Below are 15,545 nucleotides of genomic sequence, written 5' to 3'. Positions count from 1 at the left end.
GGATACAAATATTTTAAATTGAAAGTCTTTATGCTCTTCAAGGGCAAAATCATAATTTTACTAAAATCCTGATTTGATAGTATCATTTGGTAGAACAAATGATTTGTAATCTATTGGTGAAAATTTCATTATTTTTGGACTTATATTTTTGAAGTTATGAAGGTTTGAAGTGCATGAGTCGACTCATGAGTCAACTCATGGCACAATGAGTTGATTGGCACGCAAAAATTTCCCTTGGCACGCTAGATTTTTGGCTTGGCACGACCTGTGAGTCGACTCATGAGTCGACCCACAAGGCATGAGTCGACTCATGAGTCGACCTCTGCTGATTTGGACCAAAAAATTCAGAAATCAAAGTTTCTGGCTAATGCAACAGAAGTCGACTCATGAGTCGACTCTTGAAGCATGAGTCGACTCATGAGTCGACCCCTGCGATGAAAATCGTCCGCAACGGCTAGTTTTTTGCCCGTTTTAATTGCCTTTTATGCTTCCTAAAAATGCTCTAATGGCTCTTTTTCTGCCTAATATATTTTCTCTTGTTTCTTAATGCTATAAAATATTTCAAAAGGTGAAAATACAGGTGTGATACATTGAGAGGATCCAAAATATACACGAAGTGATCAACGAGACATTCGAGAGAAAAAGAAAAGAGGATCCAAAATCTACACGAGAGAGAGAGACAGGTGATCCACAATATACACGAGAGATTGTGAAAGAGATTCAAGAGCATTCAAAGAGAGGATTTTTCAAGCCAACTGTTCAACCTTGATCAAGAGATCTTTCAAAGCCTTCAAGAAGTCATCAATCAAGTTCATCTTCTTCTCAAGTGTTCATTCAACTTTTCATCCACCTTGAGAAAATCCAAAAAGGAGATTCTTCATTTGAGTAAAGTATTTTTATTGTTATATTCGCTCATTTAAGGAGCTGTTATTGTATTAATTTGTGCTTTAAACTATCTTACTCTTTGTGAGTAATTGATCTTATTTTTGGAGGGTTCCAAAATATGGGAAGGTTGATCCGAACCTGAAATCGGAGTGTTTTGGATTAGCTTGTACCCGGGAAATAAGTGGACTAGCTTGGGATAGCTAGTGTCGGAGTTTCCGATGTTTTGTATTCAGGTTGAATACAAGTATAGTGGATTGAAATTCCCAAGTAGGAGCTTGGGGAGTGGATGTAGGTGCAAGTTGGCACCGAACCACTATAAATCCTTGTGTTTGTGGTGTGCTTTATTGTTTCTCTTTATTTCTTTATTATATCCTTGTATTCTTGCTTTAGAAATTTAATCTTGATTTAAAGTCTTTCTTCTCATTCATCAAGCTTTTAACAAATACCTTTCATAAGTAATTAGTTGAGCTTAAAATTTTTAGAAACCCAATTCACCCCCCCTCTTGGGTTGCATAGCTGGGCAACAAGTGGTATCAGAGCCCGGTGCTCTAGCCCTTCTTTGATCTAACAATCAAAGAGCCAAAGATCTATGGCAACCCATGTCGGTACTTGTCTAGCTGAGGGGCAATCTACAAACCGACCTCCACTTTTCAATGGGTCTAATTACACCTATTGGAAAGCTCGGATGAAGATATTCATACAAGCACTCGACTATGATATGTGGAGTATCATAGTGAACGATCCTCATACACCCACCAAGATTATAGATGGTGAGGAGTCAACCAAACCCGAGAAAGAATGGGATGAGGTTGATAAGAAATTGGCACAATTAAATGCCAAAGCTATGAATGTTCTTTATTGTGCACTAGATGCAAATGAATTTAATCGCATTTCTACTTGTGCATCTGCTAAAGAAATATGGGATAGGTTAGAAGTAACCCATGAGGGAACAAATCAAGTAAAAGAGACTAAAATAAACATGCTAGTGCATAAATATGAATTGTTCAAAATAGAGCATGATGAGTCCATAACTGCTATGTTTACTCATTTTACTGATATAATTAATAGTTTGAAGAGTCTTGGCAAATCTTATACTAACAGTGAGCTTGTAAAGAAGATTCTCAGGTCATTGCCAAGAACTTGGGAAGCCAAGGTGACTGCCATCCAAGAAGCAAAGGATTGAACTCTCTACCTCTAGAAGAGCTTCTTGGATCCTTGATGACTCATGAACTTAGCATGAAGCAACATCAAGAGGATGAAGTCAAAAAGAAAAGAACCATTGCCCTCAAATCCACAACTTCGCTGATGATGAAACGGATGACACTGAAGATGAAGAACAGGATGAAGAGATGACACTCATCACCCGGAGATTCAAGAAGTTCCTAAGAAAAAGGAAACAGGGGATGAGAAAGAAGTCATTCACAAAAGGGGAACAAAGCAAAGAGAAAGAGAAAGATCAACCCCTTATATGCTACGAGTGCAAGAAGCCGGGACATTTCAATCCGAATGTCCACAACTGAAGAAAGGTCCCAAAAAGTTCAAAAAGAAAGCAATGATGGCGACTTGGAGTGTGAGTGATGACTCAAGCTCCGATGAGGAAACCTCAACAGAACAAGCCAACCTGTGCCTTATGGCATACGAAAATGAGGTAACTTCTGAATCCACTAGTGAATTTACTTTTGAAGAATTGCATGAAGCATTCTATGATTTAATTGATGAATTAAAGAAACTAGGGATGAAAAATAAAGAACTGAAATTGGAAAATCAGTCCTTAGTGAAACAAGCTGAAAACCTTTCAATTGAAAAATCCACCTTGATTCAAAAAATCAAAGCTTAAAGAATAAATTAACAAGCTGAAACCTATAGTAGATAAGTTTACCTTAAGTTCAAACAAACTAAATATGATTCTTGATAATCAAAAAGCTGTATATGATAAGGCTGGACTTGGTATAACCCCTTGAAGAAACAAAAATTTCTGAAGAATATTTATGTAAATTATTCAAGTAACAAGTCTACAAATATTACTTGTTTCAAATGTGGTAAAATAGACATAAATCATACACATGCCTTATTAACAAATCTGCAAACACAACTATAAAGAAAATATGGGTTCCAAAAGGAACCATTTTGACTAACCTAAAAGGACCCAAGAAAGCTTGGGTACCTATGACAGAAACTTGACCTTTGCTTGCAGGTGTGTCTAGCATCCCAAGGAGGAAACAGGAAATGGTTCTTGACAGTGGATGCTCGAGACACATGACTGGTGATGAATCATAATTCATCACGCTTGATGCTAAGGATGGAGGGATGGTCACCTTTGGAGATAATGGCAAAGGAAAGATCATCGGGATAGGTATCATTGGTATCACTCCTCCAAATACATTGAAAATATTTTGTTAGTTAAAGGTTTAAAGCATAACTTACTTAGCATTAGTCAATTTTGTGATAAAGGGTATAAAGTTATTTTTGAATCATCTATTTGTATTGTGACTAGTCCTATTAACGATGGCATTAAATTTATAGGACATAGGCATGGCAATGTTTATATGGTAGATTTGAATGATTTGCCAAATTAGACATGCAATGCCTAGTATCCTTGAATGTTAAAGTTAATGAGACTAGTTGGCTGTGGCATCGAGACTTGCACATATTAGCATGCATTCTCTTTCAAAATTAATTAAAAAGAATTAGTTCTTGGTTTGCCAAAATGAATTTTGAAAAGGATAGAATTTGTAATGCATGCCAATTAGGTAAACAAACTAGAGTTTCATTTAAATCCAAAAATACTGTTTCAACTTCTAGACCTTTAGAGCTCCTACATATGGACTTATTTGGACCAACTAGAACCACTAGTCTAGGAGGAAAATGATATGGCTTTGTAATTATAGATGATTACTCTCGTTTTACTTGGGTTTTCTTTTTGGCACACAAAGATGAAACTTTTCATATTTTCACTAAATTTCCCCGAAAAGTCACTAATGAAAAAGGATTTTCAATTCAAAATATTAGAAGTGATCATGGAACTGAATTTGAAAATCAAGATTTTAAAATTTTTGTGATGAAAATGGAATTGGCCATAACTTCTCTGCTCCTAGGAACCCCAACAGAATGGGGTAGTTGAAAGGAAAAATAGAACCTTAGAAGAAATGGCCCGTACCATGCTTTGTGAAAGCAACCTTCCAAGATATTTTTGGCGGAAGCAATTAACACAGCATGTTACATTTTAAATCATGCTTTGATTGGACAATTTTTAAAGAAAACCCCCTATGAACTTTGGAAAGGAAGAAAATCAAATATTGCATATTTTCATGTTTTTGGTTGCCGATGTTTTGTATTAAATAATGGCAAAGAAAACTTGGTAAATTTGATGCAAAATCAGATGAAGCAATCTTTCTAGGTTACTCCTCCACTAGTAAAGCATTTAGAGTTTTCAACAAAAGAACTTTAGTAGTTGAGGAGTCCATACATGTTGTTTTTGATGAATCTAACGATCTTCCTTCAAGGAAGAATGAGGGTGTTGATGATGCAGATCCACTAATAGAAGGTATGAAGGAGATCAATCTGAAAGATTCAGCACTCTAGAAGACAAGGATCAAGAAGACGAACAAGATGAGAGAGGTGAAGAAATTCAAGAACAACCTCAAGGTACAAATGACCTACCCAAGGAATGGAGGTATGTTCACAACCACCCTAAGGAGTTAATTATTGGTGATCCTATGCATGGATAAAAACTCGTTCTTCACTTAGAGATGTAGTTAATCATTGTGCTTTTGTATCTCATCTTAAACTTAAAACTTTTGAAGAAGCTGAAAATGATCATAATTGGATTAATGCAATGCAAGAGGAACTTAATCAATTTGAAAGAAATAATGTTTGGACCTTAGTATCAAGACCTAAAAATTATTCAATAATTGACACAAAATGGGTCTTTAGAAACAAATTAGATGAGCATGGAAATGTAATTAGAAATAAAGCAAGACTGGTTGCTAAGGGATATAATCAAGAAGAAAGAATTGATTTTGATGAAACCTTTGCACCTGTTGCTAGATTAGAAGCTATTAGACTTCTACTTACATATGCTTGCTTTATGAAATTCAAGTTATTTCAAATGGATGTTAAAAGTATATTTTTAAATGGATATATTGCTGAAGAAGTTTATGTAGAACAACCCCTGGATTTGAAAATCATGCTTTTCCTAATCATGTCTTTAGATTAAATAAAGCTTTATATGGATTAAAATAAGCACCTAGAGCATGGTATGATAGGCTAAGCAAATTTTACTAAATAATGATTTTTAAGAGGTAATGTAGATACAACCCTCTTTATTAAAAGAAATCAAAATGATATGCTAGTTATACAAATTTATGTTGATGACATAATTTTTGGGTCTACTAATGAATCCCTTTGTCAAGACTTTGCTAAGCTTATGCAGGGGGAGTTCAAGATGAGCATGATGGGAGAACTCACCTTCTTCCTCGGACTCCAAATCAAACAATCAAAAGAGGGAATCTCCATCACCCAAAGCAAGTACACCAAGGAACTACTCAAAAGATTTGGAATGGAGAACTGCAAACCAATTGGCACACCAATGAGTCCCTCATGTAAGCTTGACAAGGATGATGAAGGTAAATGTGTAGACTTAAAATACTATAGAGGTATGATTGGCTCATTATTATATTTAACTGCAAGTAGGCCTGATATCATGTTTAGTATTTGTTTATGTGCTAGATATCAATCTAATCCTAAAGAATCTCATTTGAATGCTGTTAAAAGAATCCTTAGATACTTAAATGGTACTCAAACTCTAGGTTATGGTACTCTAAGGACTCACGAATTGATTTATTAGGATATTCAGATGCTGATTTTGCTGGATGTAAATTAGATAGAAAAAGCACAAGTGGAACTTGCCAATTTCTTGGAGTTAACCTAATCTCATGGTTTAGCAAGAAATAAAATTCGGTGGCACTGTCTACGGCTGAGGCCGAATACATTGCAGCCGAAAGTTGTTGTGCTCAAATCTTGTGGATTAAGCAATAACTCGAAGACTTTGGAATCAAACTTAATGAAACACCAATAAGATGTGACAACACAAGTGCCATAAATCTATCTAAAAATCCAATTCAACACTGAAGATCCAAACATATTGAAATAAGACATCATTTTATAAGAGAACATGTTCAAAACAAAAATATAATTCTTGAATATGTTTGCACTGAAAATCAATTAGCTAATATCTTTACAAAGGCCCTTAGTGAGGATAGATTCTGTGAAATTAGGAGAAATCTAGGAATTCTAGATCCAAATGCCTAAAGTTTTCTCAATTTCCAAGAATTGATGTCAAAAATTCTTAGAGCTCAATTTCCAACATCTATCCTGGTCTCAAAAGCTCAAATTTATCATTCTAAAAATTATCTTTGAGCAAAACTCCTTCTCCCAAAATTTTAAATTTTTTTGGAATTTATTCGTATTTTTTCTGAATTTCTGAACTTCATGAGTCGACCCCCATGAGTCGACTCAATGGCAAACTTGTTATTTCCTCAAACTTCCCACGGGCTCATTGTTTTTATAAGGGACCCTGTTCGTGAGACGACTCATCTTCTCATCTTCTTCCTTCCAAAAGCCGACTTCTCCAATTCCTTTTGCTCCAAATCCAAGGATTTAGTTTGAGGCACTTCTCCCTCCTCCTCTCCACCAAAAATCGCCACCTTGGAAAGGGATTTTTTATGCTTTCTCCCATTGTTTGGCACGGTTGGAGCGTGCCCTAGCACTCCACCGTTCTTCCCAAATCCACTTCTTTTCTTCACCAAAATTCCTCTTCACTCTCTTGTGATCCCTCCTCCACTCATTCACGTGTTCCTCCAAGTCTCCTTGCCTGCTACTATAGTGAATATGGCTCCAAAGATGAAGCTTCCCCAAAGAAGAAAGTCAATCCGTGAGCCTGAAGAAATTGTCCGAAAGAAAAGGCAAGCTGGTCAGTCTTTCACTGCTCTCACTCCAGCTTCAGTATCTACTCAAGGTCCCCCTCAATCCTTCCTAAGCCCCAGTAAGAATCCTCTTTCTGATAGAAAAGTCGAAACCGGAAAGAATATAGATTTTCGGTTCTTTGAAAAAGAGGGCTTTACATTTGCAACTAAGATTAAAAACCAAGGATGGGATCTCTACTGCTCCCTTAAGGAAGTCACCTATGTTGACCTAGTTAGAGAATTCTACCAGAATTTACATTATGGAAATGGGTCAGTGACTTCAACAGTCAAGGGTATTGATCTTTGCTTGGATTCTAGTATATTGGGAGAAATTCTTCAGTTGCCTAGTGAGGGTTACTCTTATATGGAACTCTCAGTAAAAGAAGAGGGGATCAGAATTATTCTAGGGGAAACTTATTCAGGAAGTTTAAATAAATTGGAAGCAAAGATTTTGTCCATTGAGATGAGGATCCTGCATCAGATGGTAACGAAGCTCTTCTTTCCTAGGAGTGGTAGGCATGATTTACTTTCCAGCAGAGATGTTTGTATCATGTTTCATGTCATCACTCAGACCCCCCTGAACCTCCCTGCACTTATGATAGAGGCCATGAGAGAGACTTTGAACAGATCCAAGGCACACTTGCCTTATGGTATGGCCCTTACTAGAGTATTTAGGAGGTTTGGAGTTAGCTGTGAGGGGGAGGCTTCTACTAAGCTCTCTCATGTGGACACTTTCAACCAACACACCCTACACCGAATGGGATTTACAAAGACTGATGGTGGTTGGATCAAGGGCTCTGAAGAGAGAGCTGAGGAGAGAGCTGAGGAGAGAACTGAAGACAGAACTGAAGACAGAGCTGAAGAAGAAGGTCCATCATCTCCTGTCCTTGACTTCAGGGCAGCATCACCAAATATCCAGTTCATTCCTGATATAGAGGCTGGCCCTTCAGAGTTTACTAGGATGCCCACACCAGTGTATCAACCAGAGAGCAGAGCACCTCAATCAGAGTTCAGACTGGCTGACGATCAGATCGAACAGATATCACAGCGTGTGGCTTCTTTGCTATCTAGTCAGTGGGGCAGTACTACTTTTGCACCTGGAGCCACTTTTTCTGATCAGACCATGACTCCCCACATATCCACTGTATTTCAGATGATATCAGATCAGTCTATCCGGATTCAGCAGCTTGAGGACACCGTCTGGAGACTGACTGGCAGAGTTCTTGACTTGCAGGGGCAAGTCCTTGCTTTGGCCCATCCTCAGCCACAGGAGTCAACTATTGAGGTCACAGACCTCACTGCAGAGGCTGGCAGGCTCAGAGGAGCACTAGAGGGTGGATATGAGTTACTGAGGAGAGAGATCCGAGGATCGAGTGAGCATGCATCCACTCAGTTCACTGCTCTACTTCAGTCTGTTTCCAGAGCACTGAACGTACTTGATTCCATCAGACTCATCCTTTCTGTTCAGTCCTTAGCCTCTCAGCGTTCTCAGCCTCCCAGTTCATCTCGCTCTCCTGCTCGTGCCAGAGGCAGACGGAGTAGAGGACGCACTTCTGATCCATCAGTTTCTCATCCCATATCTGATGACTCCGATCCATGACTTGTCTTGATCATTACTAGATCCTAGGTGTTAGTGTCTTGTTCTAGGATCTGTATTTTGGGGCCATGTATTGACAATTAGCTGGTTGACTTTTATATTAAGAACTATGTATTGAAATAATTATGATTTTATGGTATCATCTTTTACTTATATTTCTACCTTTTGTAATGATGACGATCATATTTTGGTTATATATATTCTCCTTGTTGAAATATTGTCTTCTCTTTGTTATTGTTTGCTGTTAATAATTGCTGTATTAAGGGGGAGCAAACATCTGTGATAAACTCTAAAGGAGGAGAAATTAAAGAATGTTTCAGAAAAAAGAGGAGTTAACCATGTTTGATGATGTCAAAAAGGGGGAGAAATTAAACAAAAAGCAATCCAACAAAAGCAAAACCATAAATTATGAGCAATTAAAGAAAAAGCAATCCATCAAAAGCAAAACTACAAATTATGAGAAATTATTGAATGAATTGGAGAATTTAAAGAACAATATCAAAAGTACAATGCTAAGTACAATGCAAATAAGTAACTTTTAAATTACTTCTTTATATATGCTCTGATTTGCTTTAAAAATTTAAATATGCTCTGATATACTTCAAAATTCCAACTTGCTCTGATACATCTTTTGAAATTTTATTTGCCTTGATATATCTTAAGAAATTTAACTTACTCTGATACATCTTAAATTTTTTTTTTAACTTGCTCTGATACATTGTAAAATTTTCTCTGATACATTGTAAAATTTTATCTGATACATTATAAATTTTTTTCTAATAACATTGTAAAATTATTTTTCTTGCTCTGATACATTGCAAAATTTATTTTTCTTTTGCTCTGATACATCTTAAACTCAAAATGATCTAATACACTTTTCAAATCAACTCTTAAACATGCTTTGGCACACATAATTATTTTTTTTGTATCAAAAGCAATTAAAGCACATAAGTATTTTTTGCTCTGATGCTAAAACTAAAATCAAATGAGAATGAGCAAATTTTTAAAATACAGCTTGCTCTGATAACAAAAATAAGTTTTCTGCTCTAACACCAAAATCACATGATCCAATGAGCATATCTTCAATTCTTTAAGCAAATGGGCAAACTATTCTTGCATATGACCATTTATATCACATGCCAAAAGAATCATACTCTTTTCAAGCATATACACCTATAATGCATTCTTTTGAAATTATTGATTCACATAAATGCTTTTGTTCAAATATTTTGTCATCATCAAAAAGGGGAAGATTGTTGCTCCTAGATTGATTTTGATGATTACAAAGCAGATTGAAGGGATACAAATATTTTTAAATTGAAATAGTCTTTATGCTCTTCAGGGGCAAAATCGTAATTTTATTAAAATCCTGATTTGATAGTATCATTTGGTAGAACAAATGATTTGTAATCTATTGGTGAAAATTTCATTATTTTTGGACTTATATTTTTGAAGATATGAATGTTTGAAGTGCATGAGTCGACTCATGAGTCAACTCATGGCACAATGAGCTGATTGGTACGCAAAAATTTCCCTTGGCACGCTGGATTTTTGGCTTGGCACGACCTGTGAGTCGACTCATGAGTCGACCCACAAGGCATGAGTCGACTCATGAGTCGACCTCTGCTGATTTGGGCCAAAAAAATCCAGAAACCAAATCTCTGGTCTTTGCAACAGAGGTCGACTCATGAGTCGACCCCTGAAGCATGAGTCGACTCATGAGTCGACCCCTGCGACGGAAATCGTCCGCAACGGCTAGTTTTTTGCCCGTTTTAATTGCCTTTTATGCTCCCTTAAAATGCTCTAACGGCTCTTTTTCTGCCTAAATTGTTTTCTCTTGTTTCTTAAGGCTATAAAAGGTTTCAAAAGGTGAAAGAAAAAAAAAGATCAAACATATACACGAAGAGATCAACGAAATACACGAGAGAAAAAGACAGAGGATCCACAATCTACATGAGAGAGACAAGGAATCTACAATATACACGAGAGATTGTGAAAGAGAAAAGCAAGAGCGTTCAAAAGGGCATTCAAGAGCATTCAAAGAGAGGATTTTTCAAGCCTATTTTTCAACCTTGATCAAGAGCTCTTTCAAAGCCTTCAAGAAGTCTTCAATCAAAGTTCATCTTCTCCTCAAGCGTTCTTTCAACTTTTCATCCACCTTGAGGAAATCCAAAAAGGGGATTCTTCATTTGAGTAAAGTATTTTTTTTATTGTTATATTCGCTCATTTAAGGAGCTATTCTTGTACTTATTTATGCTCTAAACTGTCTTACTCTTTGTGAGTAATTGTTCTTGTTTTTGGAGGGTTTCCAAAACAAGGGAAGGTTGATCCGAACCTGAAATCGGAGTGTTTTGGGTTGGCTTGTACCCGAGAAATAAGTGGACTAGCTTGGGATAGCTAGTGTCAGAGTTTCCGACATTTGTATTCGGGTTGAATACAAGTATAGTGGATTGAAATTCTCAAGTAGGAGCTTGGAGAGTGGATGTAGGTGCAAGGTTGGCACCGAACCACTATAAATCCTTGTGTTTGTGGTGTGCTTTATTGTTTCTCTTTATTTCTTTATTATATCCTTGCATTCTTGCTTTAGATAATTAATCTTTAATTAAAGTCTTTCTTCTCATTCATCAAGCTTTTAACAAATACTTTTCATAAGTAATTAGTTAAGCTTAAAATTTTTAGAAACCCAATTCACCCCCCCCTCTTGGGTTGCATAGCTGGGCAATAATTTTGAATTAAAATTAATGTAAAAATATAATTTTGGATAATAGGCACGGAAGAATCTCCTAGAAGTTAGTTGATCTATTCATTCAGTGCTCCGTGAAAGGTAAGTAATGAATCATCTTCTTGAGATATTCCATATTTATTCTGAAAATAAATAATTATTATCTAAAATTATGCATTATTTATGAAATTATGTTTTGAAAGAAAAATGCTTTTGAAATGTTATGGTATATCGGTTTATGCACATGTTTAGTGAAAAATTATGATATATTATGATACAAAGTGTTTTGATATAGATCGAATTTATGCTCTCAGTCTAACTATGTTTCAGTGGCCCCCGCCAATGGGGATTATACGTTGGCACTCAGTGGACCCTGTCAGTGGGGGTTGTGCGCTGGTATTTGTGGACCCTGCCAGTGCAGGTTGTGCGCTGGTGTTTGTGGACCCTGCCAGTGGAGGTTGTGCGCTGGTATTTGTGGACCCTGCCAGTGGGGGTTGTGCGCTGGTATTCTGTGGACCCCACCAATGGGGGTTAAATGTTGGTCATAGTCAAGGCTGTTGAGTTACGAGTGTTTTGAATCGAATCGGATTTATGATTATATTATATGTGAATATTTGAAAATATTTGGTTTGTATTAAATCAGCATGAAATATACTCTTATGTTTATTTGCAGCATTATTCTTGAAAATTATATAATATCTGAAATATCTGGTAGAGATACTTGTTACTTACTGGGCTGTCTAGCTCATTACCTTTCTTTCTATTTTTCAGATTCAGATAATTAATTTCGAACGTGAGAAGAAATATTGGGACAAAGCTTTTAGAGGCGAGATTTAGCATTGTCAACTTCATCTAACTTAGATCTATTGTTTTATTGTTAGCAAAAAAATTTTATTGGATGTAAGACATTTGATTTAATTACTTGAATTAAAGTTGAATAATAATTATTTGAATTTATTTCGCTACGATGCATTGATATCGTGATGAGATGCCTTGCATGCTTATGGAGAGAGTTCTTCATGAGCATGTGGCGGTTGCCGCGACCCTCGATTCACGATCTTTGATCGGGGGCATGATAATTAATATGGTATCAGAGCATAAGTGGATAAATTATGACACATAGAATTTGACATAGTATGAGTGTAGGTGGATAAATATTAGGAATATTGGGACGTTAAAGTATGAGCATCATAATAATAAAAACATCAAAAGTTCAGTTAAGATAGCAATAGATAATAAGACTCAACAGATTGATGGTGAGCCGTGCTCCAGATGTGGCAAAAAATCATGCAGATAAGGATTGCTATTGGAATATAGGTGCTGGCTTCAAATGTGGTCAGAAGGATCATAAAATTGCTAGCTGCCCGCTAAATACTGAAAATCAAGTTGGCCAAAGAACTTATGAAGGACAACATAAGGGTGATGGACAGATTTTTAAAAATCAGGGAAGAGTTTATGTGCTTACTCAACAGAATGCACAGGCTTCCAATACAATGGTGACAGGTATGAAAAATTTTGAGGATGAAATTTCTTTTTAGGGGTGAAGAATGTTATAGCCCAAGCCCATGACATCAGGATCCAAGCCCAACAAAAAAAAAAAAAGGATAAAAATCGGGAAGAAGACTCCCGGTAGGAGTCTTCTTCTCCGGCGAGACCCAAGCCTATTAGGAGTCCTAGGATCTCTCGAAATCCTAGGACCCTCTATAAGAAGGTCTCCCCTCTCTCTTGAGATCGATCATCGGCCTCTTCTCCCTCTCTTTCTCTCCGATTTTCCCGAAGTAGAGCCGCAGGCACTGTTGGTTTCTCGCCGTGATTTCTCGCCGGTGAGGTCACCGGGGGCCGGGGGTGAGCTTTCCTTTCCTTCCTCTCTTCCTTCCCTTTCTTTTCATAGTTTTGATTGAGGCTGCCGGCGATGAGTGTCACCGATCTACAGTCGGGAAAGAGACTCTGTTTTTGGGTCTCTTTTCCTTGAATTTTTCGGCGCCGGCGATCGGAATCGATCGTCGGCCACGCTCCTCCGTGACCGGGGGAGTGGCCCCCATCTGCCGCCGGCCTCCACCGTGGCGGCCATGGCCCGAACGACCGGTCAAGGCCGGAGGATGCCGGTCCCCTGTTCCGGCATGGGAAGAACCAAGAAAAAGAAGAAAAGAAAAAAAGAAGAAAAAGAAAAAGAAGAAAAAGAAAAGAGAAAGAAGGAAAAAGAGAAAAAGAAAAGAGAAAGAAAAAGAAAAGAAGAAAAAGAAAAGAAAAAAAAAACAATAATAATAATAAATATATATATATATATATATATATATATTTATATATATATAAGTAAGTAAATAAATAAATAAATAAATTTAAAAAAAATGAAAATGATGAGAGAGAGAATTTCTCTCCTCTCTCTTCTTTCAGTCTGAACCCTGACTTTCTCTCTCTGAAATTGGACTTTCTCTCTCTATTTTCTCTCTAGAATTTTCTCTCTCTAGAATATTTCTCTCTCTTGATGGATTTTTCTCTCTCTAAAGATATTCCTCTAGGATTAGTGAAGTGTAAAGCTTCATTGATGATTTTGATCGAGTTTAGCGAAGAATCTGATTTTAAGTGAGGTTTTGATTTTGGGATTTGTTAGATTTAATTTTGAATTAAAATTAATGTAAAAATATAATTTTGGATAATAGACGCGGAAGAATCTCCTAGAAGTTAGTTGATCTATTCATTCAGTACTCCATGAAAGGTAAGTAATGAATCATCTTCTCGTGATATTCCATATTTATTCTGAAAATAAATAATTATTGTCTGAAATTATGCATTATTTATGAAATTATGTTTTGAAAGAAAAGTACTTTTGAAATGTTATGGTATATCGGTTTATGCACATGTTTAGTAAAAAATTATGATATATTATGATACAAAGTGTTTTGATACAAATCGAATTTATGCTCTCAGCCTAACTATGTTTCAGTGGGCCCCACCAATGGAGATTATACGTTGGTACTCAGTGGACTCTGCCAGTGGGGGTTGTGCGCTGGTATTTGTGGACCCTGCCAGTGCGGGTTGTGCGCTGGTGTTTGTGGACCCTGCCAGTGGGGGTTGTGCGCTGGTATTTGTGGACCATGACAGTGGGGGTTGTGCGCTGGTATTCTGTGGACCCCGTCAATGGGGGCTAAATGTTGGTCATAGTCAAGACTGTTGAGTTACGAGTGTTTTGAATCGAATCGGATTTATGATTATATTATATGTGAATATTTGAAAATATTTAGTTTGTATTAAATCAGCATGAAATATACTCTTATGTTTATTTGTAGCATTATTCTTGAAAATTATATAATATCTGAAATATCTGGTAGAGATACTTGTTACTTACTGGGCTGTCTAGCTCATTACCTTTCTTTCTATTTTTCAGATTCAGATAATTAATTTCGAACGTGAGAAGAAATATTGGGACAGAGCTTTTAGAGGCAAGATTTAGCATTGTCAACTTCATCTAACTTAGATCTATTATTTTATTGTTAGCAGAAAAATTTTATTGGATGTAAGATATTTGATTTAATTACTTGAATTAAAGTTGAATAATAATTATTTGAATTTATTCCGCTGCGATGCATTGATATCGTGATGAGATGCCTTGCATGCTTATGGAGAGAGTTCTTCATGAGTATGCGGCGGTTGCCGCGACCCTCGATTCACGATCTCGGATCGGGGGCGTGACAATATTGTAGCCAAAAATTATTGTGTCAAATCTTGTAGATCAAATATCAACAAGAAGATTATGACATAAAATATATTCCTAGAACATATGATAATACTAGTACAATAAAACTAAATAAGAATTTAATTCAATATTTTAGAACTAAGAATATTGAAATAAGGCATCATTTTATTAGAGATCATATGTATAATAATGATATTGTGCTTGATTTTGTTTCAATTGAAAAATAACTTATTGATATTTTCACTAAATATTTATATGAAGATAGATTTTTTATAATTAGAAGATAATTAGAACTTTATGATCCCTTTAGTTGAGCCAAATTGCTAGAAATCCTTATCTAAATTGACCAAAGTTCCATTTAACTTAATTTAAATGCTATTCAATTCCACTTTAATTGAATTCTCCTTGAATCAAATCTTCTTCTTGCTGATTTTTGGCTTCATTCGATCCTTATGGTACAAAAATTTTACTGCTTGTAGAGTCAACTCTTGCATTTCCTTGAGTTAACCCCTCTTAAGTTGACTCCTAAATAATTTGAGTTGACTCGTATATCAAGAGACAATCATTTTATGCAGATTCACGGTGTGTTGTCTCATTGCAATTTCATTGCCTTTTCAGCCAACCCTACTCCAAAAATCCTACCCCACAAAGTCTCTAACTCCTTGTCATTTTCTCTCCAATTTT

Source organism: Elaeis guineensis, chromosome 5, assembly GCF_000442705.2.
Source record: "Elaeis guineensis isolate ETL-2024a chromosome 5, EG11, whole genome shotgun sequence".
NCBI lineage: Eukaryota > Viridiplantae > Streptophyta > Magnoliopsida > Arecales > Arecaceae > Elaeis > Elaeis guineensis.
The sequence above is the reverse complement of the archived record's forward strand: the minus strand, read 5'-3'. Positions refer to the sequence as shown.